Genomic DNA, 21,126 nt, shown 5'->3' with positions numbered 1-21,126 from the left:
GTCTCATGTTGAATATGTATTTATTTTTATTGATTAAATGAATGAATGAATGAATGAGTAACTAGAAGAAAGACCAAATGAACAAAGTTCAACCCACCACTATTTCTTGTACATTAACAGCTTTTATTTATACTAGAGAAAGAACATGGACTCTGGAGTCTGATTGAGTTTGAGTCTCAGCTTCTCCACTTACTAGATGTGTGGCTCTGGGTGACTTAACCATTTTGTGGCTCATTTTTTTCTCTGTAAAATGAGAACAATTATTTCATTCTCCTCATAGGATGATTATGAGGATCAACTTAGATAATCAAGGTAGCATACTTATACCTAGGAGGTGCAAAATAAATGTTAACTATCATGATGATGATTCTATAGTTCATCTAATTAAAACGGAGAAGGCTGCTTTCCACCATGTTGTGCCGCCATGATGGTGCATACTAGTGTCCTGGCTGATGCTCTCAAAAGTATCTACAGGGGTAAAAAAAGGGAAGCAAACACCAGGTTCTTATTAGGCTGTGCTCCAAAGGCACTGTCCGGCAAAGCATGATCACACTATGATGAAGCATGGTTACTTACACTGGCGAATTTGAAATTATTGATGACCACAGAGCTGGGAAAATAGTGAACCTCGCAGGTAGGTTGAACAAATGTGGAGCAATCAGCCCCAGATTTGATGTGCAGCTCAAAGATCCAGAAGAGTGGCAGGAGACGCTGCTTCCATCCCATCAACTTGGTTTCAGTGTTCTGACCATCTCAGCGGACACCATGGACCATGAAGAAGGAAGAAGAAAAGACACAGGAAGGACAATCCTGGGATTTCTTTTCTTCTTCTAGGGATGTAATGCATGTGAGCAAATAAAGTGCCTCAGAGGCAGAGAGAGAGAGAGAGAAAGAGAAAGAGAGAGAGAGAGAGCGCGCGTGAGCGCACTACTGTCCCTTCCAAAAACACCCAATAATCATAATCAGTATGACAGCTGGGGCAACATGAATCCATTTCCAGCATTTCTACAATATATACAATTAGCACTGTATAGCTTATTATTAAATATGAGGAGCTATGGGTCCAGTTCCATCTAGGAACAAAAATCAATGCTCTTACACAAAGGCTATACCAACCCCCAAATCATGAGCAAGTTGAAAATATATATGTTATCTCCTGACTCCATCACATCCATGCCTCAGTGGACATGTAGGTCTGTAGGCGGCACAGCTCCAGGCCTGAGTAGCCCTGCCCTGCAGTGGATACTTCATGTCTGTTCAGAGAGGCTCTTAGACACAGCACCTCACATGAGTCACACAGAGTTGGAAGGGTCTGACTGTCTTAGTAACAAAACACGGAATCAGTGACTGCTGGGCTGTTGAACCCCGGAATTCATCTTTCTCCGCTGCAGTGCCATTTTATCTTTTCACAGCAGTCCTTGTCTGGCTGCTGAAGTGCCTTAACTCTATCGATTCTTATAAGTACCCTGAGCTTCAGCGGCTTTTGGATCCTTCAGGCATAAAGCTCTGTTCCTTAATAGCTTGGTTCCTGGCCAGTGCCTGTCTCTACGAAGCATGGAAATGAGCCTGTGGAGGGAAGTATATATCAGCCTTGGCTGCCAACTGTCTCCACTTCAAGGCACATTCACGGGCTTGTGAGTGTGTGGTTTGGGCTGGGGCCATGGAGGCAAAAGAAGAGAGGAGAAGCCACAAACTACCTGGGAAGTCCTCACAATCCCAAAATATGTATGGATTTCACAAAGACGTGGCCAATGCATGGCCCACAAAGCACCCACAGCAGCAGCAGAAGCTGTGTTCTGATCACAGCAGGGCCAAGCCAGAAGGTCTCCTTCCAGGTTCCGGCATGGAGACTGGTGGGGATCTGGGCACAGGGTGGAGTCTTATCTGAGCAGGAAATGCATGCACGTAGGAAATTTCCTATGTGCTTCTCTAGGAAAAAATATTTGGCACATGTTAGTAAAAAAGAATAGAGATCCTCTTATCCTTTACAGTCACTGGTTCTTCTACCTCAAGACCCATATGGAGGAACGGAGTTTGGGAAAAGAGAAAGAAATTGATCTGTTTTGCTTTGGTATTTCACTGCCACATGATGCAGCGCTAGGGTAAGAGCCCTAGGTAGGCAATCAGACCCTCTGGTTAGGATTCAGCCTCAAGCACTACCCGGCTGTATTCTTAGAACTCACTTCAGGACTCCTATCTATTATATGAAATGAAGGCTTTCTAACAAACTCCTAGGAGGGTCTTAAAATGTAGATTCTTGGGATAGGGTGCCTAGACCTGCATCTGTAACAGCCTCCTGGGTGACTGGAATGCAGCGATCCTCAGGCCACTCCTTGATCTCCTATGACCTTCCAGACCCCTCCAATTCTAAAGGTCCATGACCCAATGACTCTAGACATCAGCAGAGCAGTATAATGCTAGTTTAAGGTTTGTGTTCCTATTTGGTCATGGGGACATCAATGTTCACTTATCCTAAAGTAGGTTATCTCCACTGGGGATTATTTGTATTTTAGAGCTGTTCCCCTTCAAATCCTTTTCTTCCCGGTTGGTGGGTTATGGTTGCCAATGGAAGGAAGGCGGTGATGGGCAGAAAGAGATGGAGATATGCACATCGGATAACATGAAAATATGTCACCTTCCAAGTCACACAGCCAAGCGTAAAACTGAGGTGCGAGTGACACCCGAGGGAGACCTGGGCTTGGGCTGATCCAGATTAAAAGCCATGTGCAGGAAATGTGTGTAGACCCACGTCCTCTAAGTTCTGAATAAGGCTTACTTCCAAAGACTCAACATGTATATCAATAAAAATAGATGGCAGTCCAGATGACCTGGGGACTGGCCATCTATTTTTTGAGTCACTGTTACACAGAAAAAGTAAAGACAGTTTATCACATCCTACACCAAATGTCTGCTGCATTACAATAGGCTCTGTGAGGAAAACAGGGACTTTGTCAGTCTTTTTCATCTCGTATTCTCAGGGCCTAGCACACTGCCTGGCACACAATAGACATCCTTTAAAATTCTATGGAATAAAAGAATGATATTCTTTAAATCACAGGCTATAAAATAAATAACAAAGAAAATGTAAATTTGTTTTTAATTGTGTCTTAGGTAGCAATTTCAGAAAGTGTACTTTGTCCCTTAATTGCTAAATTAATGTACTTGGTGATGCCTGAAGGTAAATTTGTTCATTAGTTTATGGATTCAACAAATTGTATCCAGCTAGCAAGGGGGCTGCAAAGATGAAACAGACAATGCACTCAGGGAGCTGACAATCTGCTATATAATTAATTACAATCAATATAAGATCTGAGAATGTAAGAAAGCATTTGATAAAGGTAGTATTTTGTCTCACTTGGAAATATGTAACAGAGCCTCTCAGACTTGACCTCCATTCCATCCAAAGCAAGAAAAAGCAAAATTTCTTCCATGTATTTATAATCCAACAGAGAAACCTTGGCTCTCAGAAACAGCCAGAAGCCCACAGGCTGGAAAATAACTCAGCTTCCCTTCCCAACTCCATTCCTTTGGTGCTGCCCCATCACACAATACCAAAACCTCTCAGGGTCCACTCTCCTTCATGTCAAGCATATTTCTGACTACTGTTTATCAGAGTTAGAGGCAGCAAATTCCAATTCAGAGGGTCTGAGAAAAAAATAACAAGCTTTCCAGATGATTAATCACTGATACACATTAATGATATTTCTTAATGAGCAATGTTCAAAGTCCCACCTGGAGGCTGCTGGCCAGATTTACAACCCGTCCTGCTTGACCTGTCCCCTCCCCATCGTGCAACTTCAGCACTCAATAAGGAGGCAGGACTTCCTGTCCACTGGTAGGTAGTTTGATGCTGGCTGGCCCCCAAAAACTGTTACCTCCAGAAAAAGTGAGAACCAACTGGGACTCTGACAAGGATGTCAGAAAAGTGGAGGTCTGACCAGGCATTGGCTGGTTGGAAATAGTAATGGGTGGTCTGTGTCATTTCATTGAGTGTCCTGAACATATGCTTTTGACTTTGCCTACCATTCGTTACCATCTATGCTTCCTTTTCCCATGCTTTTTGGCATTAAAAAAGTTGAAATGCATAGTGAGTTGAATGTTCTAAGTTAATTCTAAGGCCACCAGGCAAAGCTCCAGATGTTATTTCCTCCATAATAAATATGTATGCATTTTTCTGTTGTTCGATGAAATTTCTAAGGAATGAAATTAAATAGAGCTATTTAGAGAAATTTAGGAGTCTAAGTCTGTAGCAACTCCAGTTTCTCTAACACTATCACAATATCAGAGATTTGGGCCAGTAGTTCTGAACAGATGTGGTGCAGCCCTTTTGAGGGTGGTTTGGAAATTTATTGGGTTGTTTTGGTTACACAATGATTGGGGGACACAGCTCACATTTGGGGTACCTGGAGTTGCTAGACATCCTGCCAATTTTGACAATTTGATGTAAAGAAAAATGGTTCCAAGATCTGCATGATTTTTCACCTCCCCAAAAGACAATTCTGTTAGCTGAGAAACTTGTTTAAAACTATCTTAACATAGAATATTTGTTTTCACATAAATGTAAAGGGTTTTGCACAGTTTTGATATAAAGCCATTTTCTAGCAATGCAACTACTACGCAAATTGAGGGAAGTTTTTGGGTTTTTTTTACTTCCTCCAGAATATCACCAAGGGCTGTTCACCATTTCAGAAAAATCACAACCTTCACTCAACAGCTGCTCATGATATATTTGAGCCACTAATACAACTTCCCTAACATATTCACAGTGATTCAATATAAAGGAATGAGCATCCAACTACTTCCTTTGTTTTTTAAGTAAAGCTAGGCGTGAGGGTTTTACATATTAAAATGGATAGTATTTCCTAATAAATTACATTTATATCTTCTTTATATTGCAGTTAAGACAATTTACTTTTTTGCTGTTGTTAATATAATATAAAGGTAAGTTACACTCTATGTGAATTTCCTTCCAGGGTAGAAAAGGGACAGAACGACAAAGTACTTAGCACAGTGACAGGTAGTTACAGAGGAGATTATATTATTTGTCCTTTTTTCAAATCTGCCGAAAGTGAAACGTAACACAGAAGCAAACACGAGTAACCACCAGCCAGCTCAAACAGCAGAATGTTGCAGGCACACAGAGCCCCCACTGCCCCCCTCAGAGATGATTTCCTGCCACTTAAAGGTAACCACCATCTTAACTTTCATGAAACTCTCTTTACAAGTTACCACCTAAGTATACCTTCCTAAACACCAGTCTAGTTTGTCTGTTTCTCTTTTTTTTGTAATTGCATGTAAGTAAATTATAGACGTTTGCAGTGTCTGATTTCTTCTGCTAGACATTGTTAATGAGGTTGATTTGCAGTTGTTAGGTCTAGCTAGCAGTGATCATCTTTTTTACTATCACATAATATTCCATTGTATGAATATACCACTATTTACTTTTCCACTCTACGGTCAATAGACATGGGGCTGTTCACAGGTTTTGGTGATTATAAACAATGCTATGCACATCCCTGTCTATGCCTCCTGGTGTGTCTATGGACACATTTCTGAGAAGTATATTTAGGACTGCCACATAGCGATAAAATACAGGATGTCTAGTTAAATCTGAATTTCAGATAAACAATTTTTTTTTATAATAAGGAGGTCTCACATATTGTATGGAGCATACTTATACTAAAGATTTATTTGCCCTTTACTTGAAACCCAAATTTAACTGGCACTTTATATTTTTATTTGCTAAATCAGGTAACCCTAACTATAAACCAATGAGTAGAAATTGCCACTTCCTAGAACAAGTGAACCTTCAGCTTCACTAACTAATGCTAAACTGTTTTACTTAGAGGTTGAATTAAATTGCACCTCCTCTATCAGTGTATTAAATTTGGTTGTAAATTACATGTTCACATATGTGTGGGTCTTTTTTGGAGAGGGGGACAGATTCTATTCTATTCTATTCTATTGTACTCTTCTATTGTGGCACCAATACCACGTTGTATATAATAATTATGTAACAGTAATAAGCCTTCGTTTCTGGTAAAGCAAGTTCTATCACCTGTCTTCTTTAAAAGTATCTTAGCTATTCTTGGTCCCTTGAATTTCTACAGATTTCAAAATCAATTTGTCAAGTTTTAATAAAAGCCTGCTGGTATTTTGATTTGTTGTTATACTGAATCACTAGAACAATTTGAGGAATATTTTCATCTTTATAATATTTAGTCATCTAATTTGTGAATACTGTGTAGAGAACACTGTTTAAGTCTTCTTTTTACAATCACTTTATTATTTAACATATGTATCATAGTATTTTAAAATTCCAGTTTGATCATTTCAACATAGGATCTATTTCTGGGTCTGATTCTACTGTCTTTTTTCCCTTTGACTATGGATTGCCTTTTATTGCTCCACTACGTGTCTCAAGTTTTTATGTTAAAAGATAGTAGAAACAGAAGCAAATATTAATTCCCAGCCAGGCCATGCCACTTCTGAGAAGCTGCCCGTAGCAGGGATTGAGGTATCCAACCTATACTTAAACTGGGTCCAGTTTTGTTGCACTTTAATGGATTTAGCTCACCGCTGATTCAAATGTTCTGAGAGAGGGATTAGGACTTTCCATCCCGTAAGGCTTAGAGTCTGGCCCTTAGCAGAAGCCAAGGTTCTTTCTGCTGTACAGCTCAGCCACCATGTTTCTGAACCATGGGCGATCTTACCTTGCTCTACAGACTGCTTGCTGGTTCTGGGGGTCACTGGGGTGTTCCTTTTACTCTAAAGTCACAACTTCAGCTTTCTGCACAGCTCAGGATCTCCCTCTCTACATCTGTCCTGCTCCGGGTTTTGGAGAATAGCTGAGATAATTTCAGTGAAGGCTCAATGTACCTCAGCAGGATTTTTCTTAGCTGTATGTCCTGCCCCCAGACTTTAGAAGACAGCTTCAGTGCACTTAATGATAGCATTTTTTTAAACTTTTATCTTTGATTGGCTCTTCTCTGCTGTATAGAAATACAATTAATTATACATATTGAGCTTGGATCCAATAATATTGCTAAAGTTCCTTTTTAATTCTAATAGTTTTTTAAAATAGGTTCTCCTGAGAATCATACACAAGGAAGCTTTCAAGGGCCTCACCAATCAAACCTCAGCGTGTCCCAGTGGGCAAGAGTGGGGCTTCCTGAGCCACACTCCGGGGTTTAAATTCAAGTTCTGCCTCTTTCTAGCTGTATGATATTGGGCAAAATTTTTTTTCTCCTCTATTTTGTCACCATTTTCTTACCTGTAAAAAAAGGAAAATAGCAGCACCTATCTTGTAAGTCCGTTGTATGGATTAAATGAGTTAATACATGCACAGTACTTCTAACAGTGCCTGGCACAGAATAAGTGCTCCACAGAGATCAGCCCTCTCTGCCTTGGCCCCTTCCCAGCACCTCCCCAGGGGTCTGCCCACGTCGCTCCCTGTGCTCCTGCCTTAGCAAAGGGCCTCCTCACCGCCCAGAACACACATCTACCGTTCTTTCCTCACTCACTTCTCCTTCCTTTACTTGCCAGTCATAGCGCAGCCCTGGAAAATGGAACCCGCACTACCATCTCCCCCCAGCCCCACCCCAAGGCATACAGTCCTCCCACTGCCAGCACACAGCAAGCAACAGAAAACACTGCCCTCAGTCACACACACACCAAGTGCGGAATTCTTTGTTTAATGATATTTAAAGGGCCATTTCAATGCACTCCAACATTTGTACTGAATTAAGCTATTAGACTCTATTAGACTGTACATTTGGTTAATTCTAAATACTGTACGAGAAGGATATTTTTCCATATAAAAAGGATTTTAAATTCTTTTATAAAAATTGTATGTGCTGTCATAAAATGCAGCTGGAGTTTATTTGCATAATATCAGGTTTCTCAAAATTTAGTGCAATAATTAGATACTGCTGTCATGATGAGAGTTTGGAGCTCTGCCGGGCATGTTTTTGCTATGCTGTTGCCATCTCAAACTCTACCCTCTCTTTTGGAAGCTCCCCATATTTTCCTTTGGTGCCAGTATAAAAAAACCTATGGAAAAATATAATCATCATCCAGACTCAGGCAAAAGAGATCTGCATTGAGATATGTTGGAACAGAACAGATATTCATCTGTTTGAGAGCCTGAAAAGATGTCTTGCTTGCAGGAAGTGAGTAGTTGATGCCTTCCTCATCTTCTTAAGTCTTAGGATATGAGACTTCAATGCCCCGAGATCCATTTCCTCTCCCCTGTCACCAGCAGTTCATTTAGGGATGCTGAGAAAACTTCTCAATTTTCTGAGCTTTAAATTGGTAACTTTCAGAGATGATCTCATTGATGAGAGGTCAGCAAAATTCTGCCATTTTCCTTAACTCTAAAGGGCTAGATAATACATATTTTTTGGCTTTACCAGCTGTACAGTATCAGTTGCAATTACTCAACTTCATTGTTTTAATGTAAAAGCCACCATTGCAATTCATCAATGAATGAGCATGGCTATCTATGTTCCAATAAAACTGCTTAAAGGAACTGAGTATTGGTCACTGGTATTCCATTTCCCCAGTGAAGCAGCACATAGAAACATCGAAATGATTCACTCAACGTTCAGTATGTGCAAAGGGACTGCATGTGTGTCACGTTGCACCTTCATTACAAATTTCATCCTGAGACCAACACCCCTCCGCCCTCCAAAAAACAGGTGGCAGGCTGGGTTTGGTCTGTGGCTGTAGTTTCTGATCCCTGCTATAGATGACCACCTAATAAATAAGACTATCACTTATTCATTCGTTTCTTCTTTGGCTTATTTGGGGAACATTTATCGAAGGGTACTATGTGTGTCGGCACCATTCAAGACACTGGAGACTGAGCAGTAAACCAGACAGGTAGGGACCTGATTTCTGAAACTTATTTTGTTAATAAAAGATAAACAAAAATAAATCAACAAATAATTTTAGATAACCATAGGTGCTTTGAATATATTAAAGTTCAATTGTGATGGGAAATATCTTAGGTCTGAAGGAAAATGTGCATGGTATTTGAGATAGGAGTACAAGGAGGTGACTTGGCACAAAGGCTGTGTGTCTGATATAACATAATTTTTAACCCGCATTGTAACGTCACAAGTTGTATTATGGTATCTTTTTTTATACCTTTTATAGAAGAGGAAAAAAATCTCAGAGGCTCAGATAAGAAAAATAACTCGCCTATAATTCATAGCTGCTAAAGACAGAGCTGGGATTCAAATCCAGGACCACTTGTCTCCAGGAGCCAAGGACTTACAGTTTCTCCCAGGAATTAGAATCTTTAGAGTCCCAGGTATGCCTTCTTGGTCTTTTGGCTAAGACCAGGTGTGGAGAGCCCCATGTAATGTTCCTTCTAGCATTACTAGAACCCAAGAAAAGCCTTCCTTCACTCAACCTTACAGTCAAGCATCATTAATTCCTCTTTTTAAAAAAAATTTACTGAGCACCTACTATGTACCAGAAACAATTAAAGATATAATGCTCAGCCAAGCAAATAAGATCTCTGGCAAGAAAAATTCTGGTCAATGTTGAAAACTGGCTCTGTGAAGGTAGAGGGAGCCCTGATTTGTACCATTTGCCAATTTCTGTGGTATAAATACCTCCACCTTGGCTGATTTCAAACTGCCAACTTGTTGTGAAATGACTTGCAAAATTTCTGAAAATCTGAAAATTGGTTTTTATGACCAGCTGTAACTCTGCTCTGCATACAACTGTGTTGTAGGCCCTCAGTGGGGGCAGACACAAGTAAACAGAACATTTTAACACAGGGTAAAAAGTATTGTTATAGGGAGTGGAAACAGGATGTTTTTGGTGCTAGGTTAATGCAAAGAGTGGACTCTTAAAGCAGACATGAAAACAGAAAGAGAAAAACGCAATTGCTGTCATATACTTGACATTAAAGATATAAATATTTGGAAACAACATTTATATTTTGTTTTTTCTCTTTTTTAACATATGTATTTGGATAGACAGAAACCTTTGTTTTTTGTATAAATATATGACATTCTGTTGACACTCCAAATGGTCCTTGGACCAAACAATTTAGATTGTTGTTATAGCTCTCAACTTCAGTTGGTTGAAGGGGGCCTGATTTAACTAAAGGTTCAGGGTTCTAGTCTCATTCTTGCTGCTGTTCCTGTGACCACAGGTAACTGACTTGATTCTCAGTGCAACCTCTCCAGTTATAAGAGTTAAATTTAGATGAAGTCTCTTTTCTATCCCTTGCAGTGAGGACTCTTAGACAATAGGTACACTCTGTGAGGTGCATTGCAGGCTACTCCCATTTTTCAAACCTTACAACTGTTTACAGGAGGCCCAATTTAGAACAGAGAATGTAGATGGGCCCAAATAAGTCTAAAATACTTATAAAATCCACAGCATTTTAAATCCAAGATGGGACAGAAATACCAACACCATGGAGGGCCTTTTGAAAATGTCGTCAGCTCTCAAACAGCCAACGACCTAAGACGAATTCTGGGACTCACAGGACTTTAAAACTTTTCCAGTCACATCTGCTGGCATCTGCATGACTCTAACACCCATTCTCTATTTAAATGAGACAGCGACCGGGACCTGTTCACACATTAGCTAGAAATAGTATTTGGGGAACAGTTGCTGTAAGAACATTGATGACCAACACGCATGGAGTCATCCACACACCCTAGAGTTGTAATTGCTGTTCTGGTGTTGCCAACAGCCAGGATCCATATGAACATATTTGAGGATGCATCTCTGGATTCCCTGATTCCGATGGCTGAGGCAAGGGTCTGCAGCCGAGACCCTGAGGCTCTCTGTCCACAGCCATCCCAATTCAGTTCGCCTCCTCTCCAGAGAACTGTGTGGGCAGGCAGCTCAGGACTGCTCCAACACAAAGCACAGGGATTCCAAATCTTGCCTCACTTCATTTTTAAGTGAGGCTTACATCCCAGGAACTGGAGATGTGATTAATAAAAGTTCTACAGCTGCAACCTGGAAATCTGTTTTTATGGTCGTTCCAAACATATGCACTGGGTTCATTTGGAATTCGTTCCTCTGACTTTAGTTCAAAAGCAGCACCTAGTGGGCTTCAGAACATATGGATGGTAAACCGTGATGAAGGCCTTTTCTGTATCTACAAAGCACAAATCAGACAGACCCAGAGACTCAGATTTTCCACTCAGACTATCTTCCTTGATGTGGTTAACCATAAAATGACCAAACACAGCCCTCACTGTGTTCTTTGTAAACCAAACCTCACTCCACATCAAAAAGCTACCCTGTATTCGGGTCTATGTGACATATTGTAATTTTCCATCAGTAATTGCACTTTCAAATAGATTGACTGACAAGCAATAGACGTCAAAAATGTTGTCAGGGAGACCACAGGGAATGCTGGAGACTGTGGCAAAGGGGAAAGCTGAGGCCTTGGGAACAGGCAGCTTCTACTTTGTTCCACCGGAATGCTGTCAGGTGGCAACGTGAGCCAAGTGTTAACTTTACAAAGGAAACTTGCAATCTTGATTTTGATGTTAATTCTCTCCACTTTTAATGGTTAACAGTTAATTTAATTTTTGTTTAAACCCATGGAACAAACACATCTGTGGGTTTAAACCCAGAATACAGACCACAATTCTGTAACCTCAGGAATTGATGAAACTACTCCTATTACCACCTGTAATTTTAGAGATTTTGCAACACCTGAAAAATATTCTCAAACTTACTCTCACCGCTGCCATGCACCCTACTTTTTAAATATATTGTTTAATCATAATACACCTTCAGTGAGGTGCATATATAAGTACAAAGTCTATAGGTTCACACACTGATCATTTATATATAACTAGCATTTAATTCCAGAAATAGAACCTTACTTATATTCCAGAAGCCCCTGCCAGTCACTACTTGCCTCTACAAGACTAATCACTGTTGTGCACACTTTTCTGTTACCTTGTTTTCTAATTAAAGTCAAATGCATACTGCCTGTGCATGAATTAGTTATAATAATGCAAACTGTGGATTGCTAAAAGGCAAAATATATATATAGATATGTGTGTACACACATACATACACACACACATAATTGCTGTGCTAGGAACCTTGGTCTGATATTTTAGACAATTTATCAGCAGAGTTTAACATAATAGCCTTGGCCAAGTTTTCCATTCACTTTGTCCATACAAACACGGCCAAGGGAAAGGCTTTGAATTCATAGCCTTTATGTTACCTAATCCAGGTCATGTGAGCCAAATGCTTCCCTAACATATGTGTGGATAAAATCCAAGTCCATGTGCAGTTTCCTAGTCTCTCTGAATTGAGTATCAAGATGCTATCACATTTTTTTTCATAAAATTAACTGTGTGTGTAAAATACAGGACTTTGCTTCAACGCGTGTATTTATCTTACCAAGTTTATGACAGACCATCAACAAGCCCCGCTGTGCTTTGGCTTCTCAATATGTTTCTCTTTTATCCTTCAGCAGTCATCCTACAGTTTAAATTTTTTGGTTCTCACATCCTTTGTTTTGAAAGCAACCTGAATCTGGCATCAATTTTTTTTTTTTTTTTTAGTGAGAAATAAATAATCTGTGAAGTATGTTATGGCACATTTGGCACAAGATGCTAAAACAAAAAGACAGGGGTTTGTGGGGGGTGTGTTAAAACACATGCCAGCCATTGGCAAAAGCAGTCCTGGTGAACTTACCCTCAGTTGTGATCCTTTCCTCATTGACTCAGCTGCTACCCATCTGCTTTGGTTTCACTGCAATCCCCAGCTGCTCCTCTTCCACACCAGGCTGCAGGGCAGAGAAATAATCACATTACCCTCCCGCCACACAGCCCTGCTGCTATCCGTATGGATCTCTGCATTGACCATTTCAAAAGAGGTCCTTTAAAATCCCACTGCATTAATAATCTTAGAAACAGAATTCAAGCAACATTGAGACGCCTTTCCACCTATCAAATGTGAAGTTTCTTACAGTAATTTTCATTGCATTAATAATAAGGCCCATACTTGGGGAGAGGGAGGAAATGGAAATTCTTATACACAACATGAACTGATACAAACATTCTGGAAGAGAACACAGAATACCAAGCCTGGAGGCAGGATTTTGATCTCCCTGTCTTTTGCTCTGGACGTGACAAAGGAGACTTTGCCATGGAATTAAGGCTGCTAATCAGTTGACAATGGGGAGATCATCCTGTATTATTACCAGATAGGGTCAATGTAAATAATTACAGGAGTCGCTAAGGTTAGAAGAAGAGGAGGCACTGAGATGAGGCAGCGGCATGAGGCAGCAGCGTGGGGAGGACTTGACGCCACCAATGGTTCGGGGATAGAAAATGTTCCACGTTAGTTCTGGCGAGTGGACCCGAGGGTCTAAGGGGGACCCCAGACGACGGCCGTAAGGAGACGGGAGCTGGTCCTGCAGCTGTAAGAAGCTAATTCTCAACCACACAGGGGATACAGAGTCCCCTTCAGTCTCCAGGCGGGAGCCTGCCTTGTCGGCGCCCTAACTCTGGCCTTCTGAGACTCAAAGCAGAGAAACAGGTAAAGCGCACTGGATTTTATTTTCTTTTCCTACAGAACTGTGAAATAATAAATGAGTGTTGTTTAAATTCACTAATTTGCCTTAATTTGTTACGGCCGTTTATTAGTGTTCTCCAGAGAAACAGAGCCTATACACTACGGATATAGACACAGGGGCTGACACAAATAACGCCCCTTTTTTATTACAAAGTCTTTTATTGCAAAATCATAAGCATGTAATTCTGTAACCTAAAAATATCGCACTCAAGGACGCCATATGACATTTTAGGTGGAGTGTTCAAATTAAAACTATAAATTATTACACCCATATTATTACCCTACCAACCACACTCAAGCAGGTGTTACTTCTGCCGACCCTGTATATTTAAGGGGAGATTACAGGAGTTGTTGGTTCATGTGGTTATGGAGGCTGAGAAGTCACGCCACATGCCCTGCGCAAGCTGGAGCCCCCCCCCCCCCCCAAAGCCACTGACACAATTCTGGCCAAGGCGGGGCCCTGAACCCTGAGGGACCTCTGGAGTAACTTCCGGAGTCTAAGGCCCAACAGCCTGGGGCAGGAGAAGACAGTCAAGGAGAGAGAGGTTCAGGTTCAAGTGACATAGAGGCAGCCAGGGCTCCCCTGTTCCTCCGACACACTGAATTTGCAGCTACGTCAAGGCGCGCAAGAGACGCTGGGACACAAGGTCGCCACATACCCCACCTCCAGTATGGCGGCCCACAACCAGGAGGGAACGCAAGCCTGGTTCTTCTCCTAGAGGAGCGAGGGGTTGGAAACCCTCAGCAGGCACTCTAACCTGACAGAGGAGCTTCCAGACTATCCAGCTCCGAAAACCCACGGGCTCCGTCCAGGAGACGACGGCAGCCATGACTAGTGGAGACACGGCTCTTAAAGGGCCCGCGCTCGATGCATCTGCGCCAGGGCTCACCGCAGAGGTAACGGTTGAGAGGAGCCGGAGCCCAGGCTGTAAGTGAACGGTGCTCATTTGTTCACCTTAAAGTGTTTTCGGTATATACAGAGTCCAGCAGAAGAAACACCTGCGCGAGTGTGGTTGGTAGAGTAATAATGTGGGTGTAATAACATAGTTTTAATTTGAACATTTCACCTAAAATGTCCTATGGTGTGCTTGAGTGTGATATTGTTATGTTAGAGAATTACATGCTTATGATTTTGTAATAAAAGATTTTGTAATAAAAAAGGGGGTGTTATTTGTGCTGGACCCTGTGTGTAAAACACTAGGCTTTTTTTCTTCTTTTTTGTCTTCCCTCCGGCAGGCACCATCCACACGCTGTCGCGCCGTCTCCTTCCAGGTGGCAGGTGACGTCATCATGCTCTAGCCAGCAGGCACCGTCTTTTCTTTCTTGCTTTTCTTTTTCCTCTTTTCCTTTTTCCTCTCTCTGTTTGCTTTTTCCTTTATACAGCAAATCCTTGAATAACGTCATCCAGTTCAGTGTTGTTTCATTATTACACTGATGAGATGTGTGGAAATCTAACCCTTGTTTTTATCAAGTAGCCTATGGTAAAAGCAGTTCCATTATAAATCATTTCACTTCAAGTCGTAGATCCAACCAATAATGTTAAGTGAGGACTTACTGGATGTGTGGTTGTATTGAAGTATATGTAACACCATGTTGATAGGATGTTCTACCTGGGTTCTGGCTGGTACCCCCAAGACCAGGAATAAAACCCCAGTGTTAGGTGCTCCACACTCAAAAGCCAGGTATTCCACAGGATTGGCAGAGAAGGTCACTGAGAAATAGCCCATTTCCCCTCCAAGCAATCCAGGGACCATGGTGCTCTGGGATGCTTCTCCTGACCATTTGTGGAAGGAGAGGGAGGTGCTTGGGCTTCGTCTTACATTAAGTGAAAGAGTGGGCTTCACAGGGACCAAACAAACACTTTGCTACCTTCCCTTGAGTTTGGAGTGTGATACATTCAGTAATACTTATTAATTCATTCAACCAAAATGTACTGTGTCAATTAACATAGTATGCATTGTGCTGGGTGCAGAATTCTAGGTCTCTTCCTTTTTTTTTTTAACATTAAAATAACCTATTGTATTAAAATAAAAGAACTAAAGTGCATCTTGAATGGACATTTATTGTTTGCTTTCCCCCAAATCCATTTCTACTTATTCTGGATAAAGCCATTAATCTGAATCTGGAAATTTCTGCTGCTCCCACATGAAGGAGGTGCTTTACTCCTCCTTCAGCGCAAGTATGGGATAAATGGTCTTAGCCAATCAGTGCCTCTTAGTCCCATGATCACAGTTCTTGATTCAGGAATGAGCGTAAGAACCTAACAGACAAATGAGATGCAATGAAATTTGGACTGTGAGTCCTTTGGTAAAGACAGGTTCTCATTTTCACCAAATGTGAGCTTGAGAATAAGCAGGAGTTGAAGAGTTGCAGCCATTTTGAGTTACTATGAGAAACTTGGGAATTTAGTGTAACAGAGAAAGCCTAGTAAACCTGGGAATTTAGTATAACAGAGAAAGCCTGGTGACATTGCTTGAGTTCAAGATGAAGCCATAATTGAAGATAGACTAACCTTTGTATTATGTTATAATTGAAGATAGACTAACCTTTGTATTATGTTTACGAGCTAATAATTATCCTTTTGCTTAAGTCACTTTGGGTTGTGGGACAGCACTTTCAACAAGTCCTCATATTGACAAGATCCTTTATTACTTCCTATTTTCTACCCTACAATGTTGAAAGCTTGGATTTAAGTTCTAAAAACAGAATTTGAAACTCAAAGAGGAAAGATAATATGATAATCTAATAAGTTAAAAACTACACACACATTTGCTTTCAAATATGATAGAAATGAGTTTGTATCTTCAAATATGCCTCAACTAAAATTTTAAATCAAAACGCCCTTAGGACAGGGAAAGTGTGATAAGCCAATTAAGAATGATAAGAATGCTTTCCATTCTCTTTTAAGTTCCTTTGATTAACCCTCTGGTTACTTTCCAGTTATGCAGGCAATCTGAAAATAGGGGTCTGGAGAGAAAATTCTTGAAGAGAAGAGAAAAAAGTCAATAATCATTCCAACACCAAAACATCCGTCAGATGCCTCTCATCCCATGAAGGATCTTTGACTTGAGCTACCAATTTCCTTTTTTGAATTCTCTTCAGAGTCTATGCCTTCAGTAACACATTAGAACACATCTTGTCATACACTGAACATCTGGAATGAGGAAAGATTTCCCAAAGGACTCTTGGCTGCCTATGCCCCCCTGCAGGAAATTCCCTGAGAGTTAGGATGACAGTGTGTTAAATAGCAATCACTCATCTGTGAGATGGTTCAGCATCTTACCACATCTGAAAATAAAAGAATGAGGGCCCCTGATTTTTGCAGGCTAAGCTTGGGGTTATGTTATTTGATGCCAAAACATCCACATTAAGATAAAAATATTCAGTCAGCCATCCAAATATTTTCAAGGATCCAGATGTTTGACATCTTGTAAGCACAGCCTGCAATGGCACTAATTTAATAATATAATAATTCCCATCCCCCTTGGTCATTAAGCATTTATTGTCATCTACTTACATGCCAGCCACATAGGATGGGTTGATTCATACCATTGGTCCTGTCCTTCATGGAGTTCACTATTTAGGGGCATACAAATTATTCAGCAAACTACAAGAAAATGTGATGAATGATATATCAAATTAGGAAACTTTCATTGCAAGAAAGTATTCAGTTCAACTAAAAGCAGGACTTCTACTAGCTAATTCTGTGCTTTTGTAAAAATTAGAAAAAGATGCCTTAGGCAAACACAATTTCCATCAGAACATATAGCAAAGTGAGCAGAGAGTAGCAGGGAACCCTTTCCCCTGAAACACTCCAAAGAAACAAATTAAAAAAACCACATACTACATTATCCTATCTATGTGAAGTGTTCATAATAGGCAAATGCACAGAGGTAAAAATGAAATTAGTAGTTGCCAGGGGCTAGGTTGGGCATAGGGAGTCAAGAAAGAAGCATGACCACTAATGGATATGGGGTTTCTTGGGGTCGTTAGACTATGGTGATAGTTGCACACTCTGTAAATATACTAAAAAACACTGTACTGAACACTTTAAATAAGTAAATTGTATGGTATATGAACTAAATTCAATAATTTTTTAAAAGATGAGCTATGTGTGCCTGTGTGTGACAAGTAAGACCACCACCTAGAGATAATCATGCAAATATCATGCAGACTTTTCACTAGGCATGCAAACAATACATGCATTTTAATGTTAGTATATACGCTATCACATATGTGCAATATATTGGGTTAGTCAAAAAGTCCAGTTAGTTTTTTTCCATAAAATAAAAGACACATTTTTTATTTTCACCAATAACTTGATTGATTTGGATATTTTGAGTAGGTCAGCTATCTCTGCTATTGGCTTTTAGTGGGTAGAGGCCAGGGGTGCTGCTAAACAACTTCCAATGTGTAAGACAGCCCCACAGCAAAGAATCATTTGGCCAAAATGTCAATAGTGCCAAGAAACTCCTCACACCACTTTTGACATATCTGAGCAGTCACAGCTTCTTCTCTATACACTGCACAAATCCTTTTTTGTGTTTCAGTTGTGTTTTTACCTTTCTTGAAATATTAAAGTATAACACACCAAAAATGTTGCCTATCTTCTTCCATCTTCAGTATTAAAATGGCTGCACAAAATTCACCAATTTTGAAAAGTTTTTTTTTTTTTAAATGCCTGCTGAAGACTATACTTTCAGGGATCATTTCTATAGTTCTTAAAATGCCTGCTGATATGGCAGCTGCCACAGTACAATCTAACAAAAATACATTTCAAATGAAGTTAAAGACAGCTAAGTGCTACTACAGCCATTGTACAGAAAAAAACTAAACAAACCTTTTGGCCAACCTAATATTTGATCTAACTATTCTTTCCTTAAAGGAGAGAACTTTTTAAAGTATGTTCACTCTGTTTCTGTTTAATTTTGTATTTATGAGTTAGGATGAAAGTTTGACTCATGCCTAAGACTTTATAAAACTCATTATATAAAATAAAAGAAAAACACAAGCATAATCTACTTATTTTTAAAACTACTGCTGTCATAACAATTTTATGTTGCCTTGTAAGTGGGATTCTTTTTGCCTTCATGCTATATTTAGAGCATTAGTTACCATAACGACAAGATGTAATTCATCATATAGAAATGCAACCCGAGGGGCACTCTGTATCAGGAATCTTTACATTACGTTACAATTATGAAAGGCAGTCCTATAGATCATTAGGTCCAGTCTTCTGTGTCTAGGCCCTGAAACTGCCAAATGGATGGGTTATAAGCTTATTTTTGCAAAATAAAGTGAAAACAAGGCTTGAGGAACCCCAACACAGGTATTTCATTTCAAAATTTGGTTCGGAATTCTGCAACCATTGTGGAAATGGCCTGACTTGCAGGCATTCTCTCTGCACCACATTCCTAAGTAACGCTCTCACTGATTTTCTTCTTCGTGTCCCAGTGGCCATTCTTAACCCCACACATGGCTGGGCATGATCCTCCATCCGAAAACATACTCGCAATGTGCCTCTTCAGTCACAAAAAGGAGAACCTCTCCTATGACATCACTTCCTCCTGTATAATTCGTACCAGTGATCTTTAACTTTTTGGCTTAACTTTTAATTTGAGACTCTGATGAAACCCAGACCCTATTTCCAGAAAAATGCACATAATACATGAAATGTAACTCAAACTTCAGGGTTTTCCTCTGAAGCCCATCTGAAACCCTCTAAAGTTAAGATCCCTAGATTACAAATTAATATATACTTTTTCTTTTCATTTCTTTTATTCATTCATCCATCCATTCATCCAGACAAACACATAGCTTACGATGTGCCCCAAACCCCCCTAACTCCTTTGTAGCCACGAGAACTGCTGCACCCAGGAGACTCTGCAGGGGCCCTCAGTCTCTGAAAGGGCAAGTGTCTGCTCTCCATGCTCCAGTGGGAGAGAGTCTTCTTGGTCTACTGAAAGTTGAGTTCCCTTTTTGGATGCAGTTCTGTAACATTGTTTTCGTCTGATGGACAGTCCTGTGTAGGTCTGCGAGAGCTTTCTTCCTAGCCACACAGGGCTTTGGAGAAAGCACAAGATTTCAGATTTGAATTTGGCCCCAACAAGACCATTTTCCAGCTATATAGACCTGGGCAGGTCATTTAATCTAACTCTTCATTTTCTTCTCTGTGGGATGGAACTAATAATGACTGCCTCACATTACCTTTCTGGGAGTGTGAGAGGAAAGAAATGAAAAAGAAGAAAAGAAAAAAAAAGAGAAAAGGAAAAAAGGACAGAAGAGGGAGCAAAGCATTTTGTAAAACACAAAACAAGTGATCGTATTATTTTGTTGTCTAACGCTAGTGTTGAAAATTAGACACATATCCTTCTTTTGGCTCTAGACGGTGACAGAGAGGTGCAAGAGACCCCTGCTAATGAGTTCCAGTGTTCTCCTCTATTTTACGTTCAAAGAATAGTTGGAACAGAGCAGGTAGCACATTCCAGAACTGTGAGATGTCTCATGAGGTGATTGTCAGCCTCTTATTTGCAGCAATAATGTACTAAATTAGAGTGAATTATATTTGCACACAGATATTCACTCCACTGAAACACAGATCCTTCTAGGCATTTTTTAAGATGGAAGATTTTAATTTTTTCTTGGGAGTATCTTGAAGAAAAAAATCTTTACCAATGGCATTAGCATTCTTCTGGTGCTAAGTAATAGAAACCAACTCTACTTGCTTACACTCCCAAGTGAGGAATTTATATTCAGTTTACAGCTGGGTTGTGTGGATCCCCTGAGCTGGCCTTCATTGCCTGGCAGCAGGAGAGACTGAAGCTACCGCTCAGAACCCTCAGAGCTCCCCTGCTGCTTCTCTGTATGATGCTCCCATAGCTCCTGACTCTTTCTCATCAGATCAGCTTCCTCTGAACCTCTGTCCGGTGGCAGACAGAATGTGGCTGCATCCAACTCCCAACTCGACATGTCTGTGCTCAGCACCCCAGACAGACCTAATCTAGCTCTGTCCCAATTGCACATCCCCAGAGAAGGGGTCTGATTAGCCTGGGTTGTGTCATGGGCCTGTTAGGATTTGGGAGGGCCTCAATGACCCCTGAACATCCTCTTTCCAACCTATGTGTTGGAAAGGTCTATATAGCTGGAAAATGGTCTTGTTGGGGCCAAATTCAAATCTGAAATCTTGTGCTCTCTCCAAAGCCCTGTGTGGCTAGGAAGAAAGCTCTCACAGACCTACACAGGACTGTCCATCAGACGAAAACAATGTTACAGAACTGCATCCAACAAGGGAACTCAACTTTCAGTAGAACAGCACTTGAGAAAAGAATGGGAAGAAGAAGTAACCTGTCAACTTTCTCATCATTACAGGTAGCTAAAGTGTATAGAGTGAATTCCAAATGGGGCAGGTGCCTAGATCCAAGTGACAAGGAGCAAGACAAAAGAAATGTTCCCAATGAGCAGAAAGCACCCAGAAGCAGTAGGAGGGAATGACCGAGCAAGGAGGCAGAGGTTGCAGCTTCCTCCTAAACTCATCAGTCCAGT

The 21,126-nt window shown here is 40.6% G+C and overlaps 1 pseudogene; it reads left to right on the top strand.

Moving 5' to 3' along the window:
* Nucleotides 1–424: 424 nt before the first annotated feature.
* On the top strand, nucleotides 425–895 carry LOC129066402 (40S ribosomal protein S15a-like; annotated as a pseudogene).
* Nucleotides 896–21,126: the final 20,231 nt, after the last annotated feature.

This window comes from Pteronotus mesoamericanus, unplaced genomic scaffold (assembly GCF_021234165.1).
Source record: "Pteronotus mesoamericanus isolate MK-2021 breed Mesoamerican mustached bat unplaced genomic scaffold, CSHL_Meso_final contig_2, whole genome shotgun sequence".
NCBI lineage: Eukaryota > Metazoa > Chordata > Mammalia > Chiroptera > Mormoopidae > Pteronotus > Pteronotus mesoamericanus.
The sequence above is the reverse complement of the archived record's forward strand: the minus strand, read 5'-3'. Positions and strand labels throughout refer to the sequence as shown.